Consider the following 12,055-nt stretch of genomic DNA (forward strand, 5'->3'; position numbering starts at 1 on the left):
ACAACATTCACACACTTAGCAGCACTCAAAATACGCTTTCCTAAGAGCATTTTATCAAACATGCTTGCTTAGAATCAGAAAGAGCAAGTAGACAACACTCAGTGCATCTGTCCTCTTAAAAAGAAGAGAAATAAACACATATGGGACAATTCTCCCCATCTTAGACAAAATGTGACCTTAAATGTCCGTTTCTAAGTCATGTTCTTCTCTACACACGACTCTTGGCCTCCAGGGCATAAAACTTTGAGCATAATCTTTTACTTTACCAGAACTAGTACTTTTACCAGAACCCTCATACGTCCAATAAGACTGCTATATGTGCAATTCTTTCTTTGACAAAGTTGTATTTTGTATTTTCTTACTCAGCTGTATATAGTATTGGTATTCTATTTTATTCTATTCTACTTTATTTTATTGCATTCCAGTGTTTTCTAATTTCTGCTGCATAACTTTGCACTTTTACTTTAACAAACCAAATTTCCCAGCTGTGGGACTAATAAAAGTCATCTTTATCTTTGACTAGCCCTAACCTAAATCCTGTCTCATCCACTGCTGAAATTCTAGTTCAATGAACACGTGTTGCAGTTTAAAATTAAGAGAGGAAATAACTCACACCCAAGTACTGTGTGTGTGTGTGTTAATGTCTGTGTCCCTTTAAATGAAAAAAAGGTGAACACATGTGGTGAGTTTTCCTCAATTTACACAAAATATGACATTAAATATCCTTTTCTAATTCCTGTTCTTCTTTAAACACCATGAATGACCTCCAGGTCATAACCTTTGGACTTATAACTCTGATATAAGTCCACACACAGCGCACAAGCACACAGAAAATTCAACCTCAGTGCTTCAGAATTCTCCTCAAAATTCAGAAACTGTTTCTGTCATTTATCTGCCCAAGAACTTCATCATATGGACCTCGCCGAGTCCAGTAATCTTCAGCACACGTATCTCACTGCAGCCAGTGAAGATTTAAAAACAGTTTATTGTCTCAGTTTACCCAGTATTAACTTATCAGGTGGACCGCAGCTGATCCATACATCTCAACACAATCGTGTGTTGACATTTACACAACTTATTCTTTACTTGTATCACAACACATCTAGTAATATCATCAGAATTACTTCAACATGGTAAACATTGATTTTCCTTTAAAATCAACTTACCATTAAAACTCGAGATCACAGCTGACTCGATTCTCTGAAACCCTGAGTCAGTTAAACACCTTGCTCAACTCACGGTGTTCTTTTCTCGGACCCTTCGTCCGAGCTCACTCTTTTACCCGGCATCTCCCCCAGATTGTTACGAGATCTTCATAGACCCAAAAGTAAGCATATTATTTCCCTAATCAAAAGTGAAGCCGTTCCTCACACAGTAATTCTTCATCCAACAGCCTTTGTGTTTTGAAACTAAAAAGAGGAAGGAACAGGGCCCAATTTTAAACTGTGCATGTTGTCACTGAACAACACACACACACACACACAGACCCAGGGCAATTCTTCCTGGATCATTTATCAACGTTCGAACAAACACAGTCCGCATTGATTATTTTCTGGACCTCAGCAGATCCACCAAAATTCATATAAATATATCAGCCATTAACCGATTTATTTCTTTTCCTCAGACCACGCCGGATCTGTTACTTCAGCACAATAAACACTGATTTTCCTTCAAAATCAGTTTACCAAGAGCCACAAAACCATTTCTGACTCGATTTTCTGAACTTCTGTGTCACTTAAACATCCTGACAGCACCAGGTGTTTCTGTCGGACTTCCTCGTCCGAACTTAATCTTTTTACTTGCAAATGAGCGTCTCCCAAAATGATCCTCTTGATCATTAGCTATTCACCGAGCCCACAACTCTCGGCAACACCACCTGACGTATGCCCACGCCGGAGCTCCTCTTTGAAGTCTCAAAGAAGTACAGGATTCTCCAATCCCGTGAGTTTGACACACTTATTAAACCATAAGCTGACCAATAACTCTTATATTCTTCTCTATTCTTAAACATGCATTGGTCTCTTTTTCTTTTTACCATGAAATACCATATAACCTTTTAACTCAGTACTGTCTGTTTCTCAAAGTTTCATTATCCTTGCTTCAAAGCTTCTCATTACTTCCAAGTTACTCATTCATTACTTGACGTTTTACTTTATTCTCGAGAATTCAGTTTTACCCCTACTGCGCCAATTTAGTAGTTAAGATCATCTACTCAGCGAACAGATAATTTAGAATTCAGCCAATTTGCACAAATTTGCTTATTGAACAGGTTTGTGCGTACCTCTTAATCTTTTAGACCGGTCCTCTGTTCACCTCATATCAGATCCAACCTTCGCCACATTAGTTCTCTCTGATTTAATCTAGAAACTTCACGGTCTGTCGTACACAGAATCTCTTTTCCTTTTCTTTAACAAGAGATACTCAAAAATTCTGCAAATTCTCTCCACTCAGGAGGAGGCTCACAGCTTTATTCTTACTCTGTTTCTGGTTGGATTAAAATAACTCTTATATTAGAATCACCCTGTCCAGTGATACTGTATTTCAAAATCACCAAAGGCACGCTCACAAAACAGGAAAATGCTTCAGCAGCCTTAATGGGATCCCGTGGGCCTCTCACTGTCTATTTCAAGCACCTATAATGAAACACCGCACAATGAGCATGCCCTTTATCTACCCCTCATTTAATCAATGTATCTATTCTTTGTTAAAATTAAAAGGGAAGTGACCGCACCCAAATTTTAACTGCGCACTTTTCCCCAGCAAAAGAACGAAAAAAGAGACTTTACAGCCTCTCTCTCACACACAGCCTGCAGCCGGCTGGCACTTAAATCATTGCAGACAGTTTCTTACGTCACGGTTTCCAGCTGTATGAGTGGGTCCCTACAACCCGGATATACACACCGCTGCTCGTCTTTAAGAGACGTCAACAGGTCTGCAAATTCTCCAGGAATATCAACAAAACACAGCTTTTCTTGGCCCACGGCGGGTCCACAAATTTTCACTGACCACGGCGGGTCCGCAAATTTTCACTGACCACAGCGGGTCCACAAATGCATAGGTAATACTTTTAATCGTCTCTCATAGCTCACAGTATTTATTCTCAGAGTTACTTCAACACAACAGACCTTAGTTTCACTTTACTGCTCGGCTGGCTTTACTGCAAAACCTCAAGCTTACGGCTGACCTGAGTTTCTCTTAAATCATATATCAACTTCCTCGGACTCTTGCGTCCGGTATTTTACTCTTTTTCTCACAATTAAGTGTCTCCCTAACAATGATCCTCTGCGATCACCAGGGCTATATCTGAGGCCACAACTCTCAGCGGGCCCTCCCCCTAGTATAATCCTAGGAAACGTCTTTTCCCAGGGAGGGAGTTCTTCAACTCCTTGACTTTAGACACTTTTAATCTCTTTTAATCTCTCTTATTTCCTTAAAAACAACGTCTCTAGTTACTTTTAGCTCAGTACTGCTTTTTCCAAGGCGACCATGAATGCAACACTACTCTTAAGTTTCACTTTCGCTGCAAACAAAACTCAAAACAGAGATCAACGGATGACCACTTGACTACATATTCTAGAATTATAATCCACTACAGCACAATTTCAGTTCAAGAGGTTTGTGCCTTACCTTTTATGGGCCCAATAGTCAAGCGATCACCGTGACGCCTGCCGCTCGATCACCTGATCTGGCCTCGACCTCCGCCGACAACAAACACCTGTACCTCTTACTGCTGATCTTTAGTTGCCCTGCATCCTCCACCAAATGAAGCGAGATCGATCAACTGTAGACCAGACAACAAACGACGGAGGCCCAGAAAAGTACAATCAAACGATGAGTTTATTGACAACGGAGAACAACCATCAGCATATGGCTTATTTGCTCTGACAAAAATACACTGAGTTCTGGTTTTATAGCATAGAGGATCACACCCCACATACACGTCAATACAGGTCAAAATACATTATGTCCAGTCATTGTTTACAGACAAGGGTACATCTTGTACATCTCTAATAACTATAAACCGACATATAACTCTCTTTGATAACACCTTCCTTTTAAGGTAATAACTTCAAGCTTCAGGGCCTCTAAGGGCTAATAATGGACCCTCGTCCTCAATCACTAAGTAGACTGAATTGGCGCAGGTCTCAAATAAGAAGCAGAAGACACTTGGGCCTTCGCTCAGGCCTGCTACTAGATTTATGTGTATTGTAAGCACGCATGCAATTAACCTGCTATGTTCTCATCTTCCCTCAACATGTATCACCTGGACACTCTCACCAGTGAAGCTTAAAACCCTCTTGGATAGAACATCAACTCTAAACAAGCACAGTTATGCATTGTGTATAAAATAAACTCAACCTGTGAATAAAATGAATGTGATGACAAACATATTCAATGCAATATGAACCCTGTAAACAATATTACTGATAAAATAATACTGTAGAACATGTTATTAATGCATTTATCATAAGGCAGATTATATGGCAGCAATAAAAGAATCTCTAAATCCCAACAGAAGGAAAAGAGGTCTATTAACACATAGTGAGTGAGAAAGGTGACTGGAAAGGAAAAACTCAATGCATCATGGGAATCCCCGGCAGCCTACGTCTATTGCAGCATAACTAAGGGAGGATTCAGGGTCACCTGGTCCAGCCCTAACTATATGCTTTAGCAAAAGGAAAGTTTGAAGCCTAATCTTGAAAGTAGAGATAGTGTCTGTCTCCGAATCCAAACTGGAAGCTGGTTCCACAGAAGAGGGGCCTGAAAACTGAAGGCTCTGCCTCCCATTCTACTTTTAAATACTCTAGGAACAACAAGTAGGCCTGCAGTGTGAGAGCGAAGTGCTCTAATAGGGTGATATGGTACTACAAGGTCATTAAGATAAGATGGGGCCTGATTATTTAAGACCTTGTATGTGAGGAGCAGGATTTTGAATTCTGGATTTAACAGGAAGCCAATGAAGGAAGCCAAAACAGGAGAAATCTGCTCTCTTTCTAGTCCCTGTCAGGACTCTTGCTGCAGCATTTTGGATCAGCTGAAGGCTTTTCAGCGAGTTTTTAGGACATCCTGATAATAATGAATTACAGTAGTCCAGCCTGGAAGTAATAAATGCATGAACTAGTTTTTCAGCATCACTCTGAGACAGGATATTTCTAACTTTAGAGATGTTGCACAAATGGAAGAAAGCAGTCTTACATATTTGTTTAATATGTGCGTTGAAGGACATGTCCTGGTCAAAAATGACTCAAGGTTCCTCACAGTGTTACTGGAGGCCAAGGTAATGCCATCCAGAGTAAGAATCTGCTTAGATACCATATTTCTAAGATTTTCAGGGCCGAGTACAATAACCTCAGTTTGATCTGAATTAAGAAGCAGAAAGTTAGCGGCCATCCAGGTCTTTATGTCTTTAAGACATTCCTGCAGTTTAACTAATTGGTGTGTGTTACCTGGCTTCATGGATAGATAGAGCTGCGTGTCATCTGCATAGCAGTGAAAATTTATGCTATGTCTTCTAATGATGCTGCCTAGGGAAGCATGTATAATGTAAATAGAATTGGTCCTAGCACTGAACCCTGTGGAACTCCATAATTAACCTCAGTGGGTGAAGAGGACTCTCCATTTACATGTACAAATTGGAGTCTATTAGATAGATATGATACAAACCACTGCAGTGCAGTACCTGTAATACCTACAGCATGTTCTAATCGCTCTAATAGGATATTATGGTCGACAGTATCAAACGCAGCACTGAGGTCTAGCAGGACAAGCACAGAGATGAGTCCACTGTCAGAGGCCATAAGAAGATCATTTGTAACCTTCACTAAAGCTGTTTCTGTGCTGTGATGAGCTCTGAAACCTGACTGAAACTCTTCAAATAAGCCATTCCTCTGCAGATGATCTGTTAGCTGTTTGACAACTACTCTTTCAAGGATGTTATGATATGAAAGGAAGGTTGGAGATTGGCCTATAATTAGCTAAGACAGCTGGGTCTAGAGATGCTTTTTAAGTAAAGGTTTAACTACAGCCAGCTTGAAGGCCTGTGGTACATAGCCGATTATTAGAGATAGGTTGATCATATTTAAGATCGAAGAATTAATTAATGGCAGGACTTCTTTGAGCAGTTTTGTAGGAATGGGGTCTAAAAGACACGTTGATGGTTTGGAGGAATTAATTATTGAAGTTAACTCAGAAAGATCAATTGGAGAAAAGAGTCTAACTTAACATCGATGGTACTAAAAGTAGCTGTAGATAATATTACATCTGTGGGATGATTATTGGTAATTTTTGTCTAATGATAAAAATTTTATTTGTGAAGAAGTTCATGAAGTCATTACTAGTTAACGTTAAAGGGATGGTTGGCTCAGTAGAGCTCTGACTGTTTGTCAGCCTGGCTACAGTGCTGAAGAGAAACCTGGGGTTGTTCTTATTTTCTTCAATCAGTGACGAATAGTAAGATGTTCTGGCTTTGCAGAGGGCTTTCTTATAAAGCAGCAGACTATTTCTCCAGGCTAAATGATGATCCTCTAAATTTGTGACACGCCATTTCCTCTCCAGCTTACGAGTTATCTGCTTTTAGGCTACGTGTTTGAGAATTATACCACGGAGTCAGGTACTTCTGATTTGAGACCTTAGTTTTCACAGGAGCTACAGTATCCAGAGTCGCACGTAGTGAGGAGGTAAAATTATTAACAAGATAATCGACCTCTGTTGGAGTAGCGTTCAGATAGCTGCTCTGCTCTATGTTGGTACAGGGCATTGAAGATGATAACAGTGGGTGGATTATATTCTTAAACTTAGTTACAGCACTTTCAGAAAGACATCTACTGTGATAAAGTCTACTCTCCACTGCTGTGTAATCAATTATTGTAAATGTAAATGTTATCAGGAAATGATCAGACAGCAGAGGGTTTTCAGGAAACACTGTTAAATGTTCAGTTTCTATGCCATATGTTAAAACAAGATCTAGAGTGTGATTAAAGTGGTGGGTGGGTTCTTTTACATTTTGAGAGAAGCCAATTGAGTCTAATAACAGATTAAATGCTGTGTTGAGGCATGTTGAGCTAACTGAGCGTGAAAACACTCCTGACAGTAATCAGCGATGATGTGGGGAAAAACAAAACATTAATAATGAAACTGTGCTCATGGCTTTAGCAGCCTTAGCGGGTGATGACCATCTTTTATATACAGTCTGTGGCCGAGGCGCCCGTGCCACACTGACCCCACAGTGACGGACGACCCGGGAGACGTGTCCGTCCTCCTGTTTCAGACCTGGCACATGGCTCCGGGTCCAGCTCACCAGTTAGATGCTGATGATGTAACAGCTGTGACATCATTGCAGAGACGTTTATAGGGGCGGGTGCTCAAAGCTAAAAAGGGGCACATTGAACCAGGCTGAATAACAACAACACACATTCATCAAGAATCTAATATGGGATCGCATCAAACTATATCACTGTTGTGAGGCAAAGCAAACATAGCCTATGTTTTACCTGATGGGTACAATGTTGCTGTTGAGGGGTTGCTGCTGCTCCTGCTGCTGATAGTGCTGGAGGGCAGGGCTGTGTTGATCTGAGACTGTAGACATTAAAAAGTCCATAGGAGAGATGGTAGCTGATTAAACAAGTGTCATGAGATAATAACAAAATGCAAAGATTGGTGACAGCGCTTGGAACCATAAGGCAACAAAAAACTGAGAAATAAACTAGACCCTGCCTGTGAATCACTCTTTGCCTCTCTTCCTCCTTCCATCCCCTCATCTCATCTATCACTCTCCACTTGCTGTCCATCTGAGAACAAGGCACAACTTGCTATTGCAATAAACTATTATTTAATTATCCACACTTAACAACTCTTACACTTAATCTATAATAAAATGATGACAGAAAAATGTTATAGAAGCAAAACATTTCAGTTGTGCTTATTATTATTTTTATACTGGGATACCTCTCCAACAACTGGTACATGTGTTAATGTTACCTGTGCTCTTTGTAATCCAGCTGCTGAGGGATCCACTGCCTTTAGTAGCCTCACACAGCTCCTACTGTTTCCTCCTCATGTCCTTACCAGCCATGTCTGGACAATGTTATATTATGAGTAATAATTCAAAATCCATATACATAAAACAAACACATGCACGCACACACAGTGACATTTTAGACCTTCTTCAGAATACTGTATATACTGTGGACACAAGTTTCCATCATGGTGCTGATCCAGAATCCTTCCCTTATTATTTATTACTAGAGCTACAATAATAAAGCAATGAGGGAAAAAGTAATAAATTTATAATAATGTATTTATGATGATTCCATTTGTTTCACTATCCACTCTGTGCAGGCAGAAAGCTTATTACATTTTTAAACTGTAGAGATACAATAATTTTGCTGCTGTAAAATCAGCATTTTGTCTTATTTAAAATATAAATCTAATATAATCTGTTTCTAATGTGTATGTTCTTTAAAATACAGCATGTTTTTTAAATATTATAATTATAATAATCCATTATTATGTGGACATGCATATTAGATCGTTTTAAGTGAAATATAATCCCTCCAGAAAGGCAGGAAAAGCCCTGTAACTTACTTTAAAACTAAATATGTTCCCTAACACGGTGACAGAGCTACAGACCCATGACAGCCTTACCCAGTGAGCCAGCAGCTATGACCAGCACTACTTGTGCAGTTAATAAAAGGACAGGTAATGTTTGTCGCGCTGTTGCACACACAGCACGCTCATTTGTTTCAGTTCGTCAGTTGTCACAAGACAGCTTACCAACGTGTACGTAATAAGCTAATACTGCTGTGTGCTGTAGACTACAGTGTGCGCTGTACAGCTACTTACTGGTTCTGTCGCCTCAGTCTGTGTGTCTGAGGTAATTTGTGTTTCTGACCGCAAAAATGCGCGTGCTCTTTATGAGCTCGTTCCAGCGCGTTCTGCCGTCAAGGGCGATCATTGGTTAATGGTGATCATGTGACTGATGCAAGCCAGATCCTTTTATTTAGCAAAACTGTGATTAATAGTTAAATATTATTGTTGAGGGGCACAGACAGGACTCCACACGCACACACACATTTAAAAAAAATAAATTAAAAATTAAAAAAAAATTTGCCTCAACAAAAGGGCACTTTGGGCACCCATCAGGAAAGGGGCGGGTGCTCAAGCCCCTTCCGCCCCCCCCTCTGCATGTGCCTGTTACCGGGTGATGACCATCTTTTATATACAGTCTGTGGCCGAGGCGCCCGTGCCACACTGACCCCACAGTGACAGACGACCCCGGAGACGTGTCCGTCCTCCTGTTTCAGACCTGGCACATGGCTCCGGGTCCAGCTCACCAGTTAGATGCTGATGATGTAACAGCTGTGACATCATTTCCTGTCTCACCCTTTAATGTTTGTGCTTTTTAAACTTCAAATATTCATTTGATTCTTTCTTCAATTTGGATCAAATTTATTTGTATTTTTTACTCATTTTTAGGTCCTTTTGCTCGTTTTTGTGAAATGTTTTTAAGGCTACGTCCACACGTACACGGGTATTTTTGAAAACGGAGATTTTCCATTTTCGTTTTAAAAAATAATCCCGTCCACACGTAAACGCAGACATGAAGGAAAACGCTGCTAGGAACATGCCAAAGCAACAGGTGGCGATATATTCCTAACCGTGTAGAAATGTTGGCCAATCAGAAGTCTAGAAGCCTCGGTAGGAAATAGTAAACAAAGATGGCGCATAGAAGCAGAACCGAGTCGTATGTGTGGAGGGACAGTAACTGTGTGTGTATGTAAGCATTTAAACACTGCAGAGAGGACAATTAGCAGTAACAGTATTGTAGAAATTCATTTCACCGAAACAATAACGTGGCGCACAGTGTGACGTCATAAAAGGCGCACACCTTTGACGCTGTGTTTTCTCCGTTTTTCTCGTCCACATGTAAATGCACAAACGGAGTTTTCGAAAATCTCCACCCTGGCAGGCGTTTTTAGAAATCTCCGTTTTCAGTGACCGAAAACGCCGTTTACGTGTGGACGAAAGGTGCAAACGCATAGAAAAATCTGTGTTTTCAAAAATACCCGGATACGTGTGGACGTAGCCTAAAACACAAATATATAAATAATAACAACAACAATAATAATAATAATAGTTAGTGAAGTGAGAGTGTCCACATGACTGAATCTGCTTACAAATGCTGTGTGTGTGCTGTGATACATGCCACACACACACACACACACAGTCTGGTTCAGTGCTGGAGCCAATCTTATCAAATTTACCTTCAAAATAAAAGCCTTTGGGGGTCTCAGCTGTGGATCAATGAGTGTGTTTGATTATTGATGAGAGGACTCTTTCATGTTGCTTCACTGTCGCTCATCATCGAGCTGCTGTAACAAACCAAGGCTGCATAAATAAACAAAGCTGCTCCATGTTTAACTTTGACATGAACACAAACACAGTCTCTGCGCTGCAGTAACAGCCTGTGTGTGGCGCTGCTGCCCCCGTGTGGCTGCACCGCAGACCTGCAGCAGCTGAACTTGAGCCACCTGTTCCAGATGTTTTCCCTGCACAGCTGTTTCACACTCAGCCTTAATTTACTGATTCAGCAGATCAAATTATAACTGATCAATCGAGGTGATCGGATTTGTTTGTTTACCTTCAGCCGAATCAGAAGCAACCACAGCTACTCTCCAGCACACGGCCATTTCTGACTGTTTAAGTGAAATCAAGCTCTGGTTTACTCACAACTTTCTTAAACTTAATGGCAATAAAACAGAATTCATTTTAATAGGCACCAGATACTGACTGACCAAAGTCCCAACCAGAACTTTATCCATTGATCACTCTGTTGTCACGCCCTCCCCTCAGGTTAAGGGTCTTGGTATCATCCTCGACAGCACTCTGTCCTTCACAGCACATATAAATAATATCACTCAGCCTTCCTACTTTCATCTCCATAATATTAACCGCCTCCAAGCAGTACTGCCATGCTGGTTGATGCTCTTGTCACATCTGGTCTAGATTACTGTAACTCTCTTCTCTATGGTCTGCCTCATAAATCTCTCCATAAACTGCAGTTAGTTCAAAATACAGCTGCTCGTATTATTTCCAGAACTAGATCCACTGAACATAGAACAGCTCTTCTTAAACAGCTCCACACATACCCACTCCTTCGTACACTCTGCTCTTCTCCACCTTTCTGTCTGCTCCACCTGCTCGCCTGAGCACCGTGGGACTCAGAGTTGTTCTGGTCCGAGACTTTGGATGCACCTTCATCAGATCTCCAGACCACAAACTCTCCCTCACTTTTAAATCACGTCTCAAACTCATCTATTCAGAGCTGCGTACAGCTGATCTTAGTCCATCTTCACCTCGCTCAGCTTTCATACTTCTGTTTTTTTTACCTTATGTCTAAATTTTATTTTTTATTTTTTATATTGTATTGCTGCTGTTGTTATTGTAAGGTGACCTTGAGGTCTTAAAGGCGCCTAGAAATAAAATTTATTATTATTATAAGAAAAACTGATTTTTGATCAGCACAGATACAGATCATCATCATCATCATCATCAGTATTATTGTTGTTACACTTTAGCAGGTAAATAATACCTTAAAAAAACATTTAAGAAAATCAGAAATTTTAACTATTCCTAAACTTTTATTACCTTTTAATTCAATATTGTTTACATATATAATCAAATACAGATATGTATGTATGTTGTAATAATTTAACAATTAGAGAAAGTATGTTGAACAATGTAGGGCTGCTCCATTATGGCAAAAATGATAATCATGATTATTTTCACTGAAATTGAGATCTCGATTATTTGACGATATTTATTTAACAATAACAATGTATTGAATAATGGCTTTAAAGATGTCAAAAAATAATATAAAATAGTGTGCAAATACTGATAACAGTGCAAATGTTTGCAATATAAAAAATAAATGAAAAATGTAAACATCTATGTTTAGTGAACTTCAAAATCCTGCATAATACTGGTTGTTCACTGTGTTAATTGAGCAGTGGTCTTTGGTGAGGGAAACGTTACCGCGTTTGTTATCTCCTTGTGT

This window comes from Oreochromis aureus, linkage group 10 (assembly GCF_013358895.1).
Source record: "Oreochromis aureus strain Israel breed Guangdong linkage group 10, ZZ_aureus, whole genome shotgun sequence".
Lineage (NCBI taxonomy): Eukaryota > Metazoa > Chordata > Actinopteri > Cichliformes > Cichlidae > Oreochromis > Oreochromis aureus.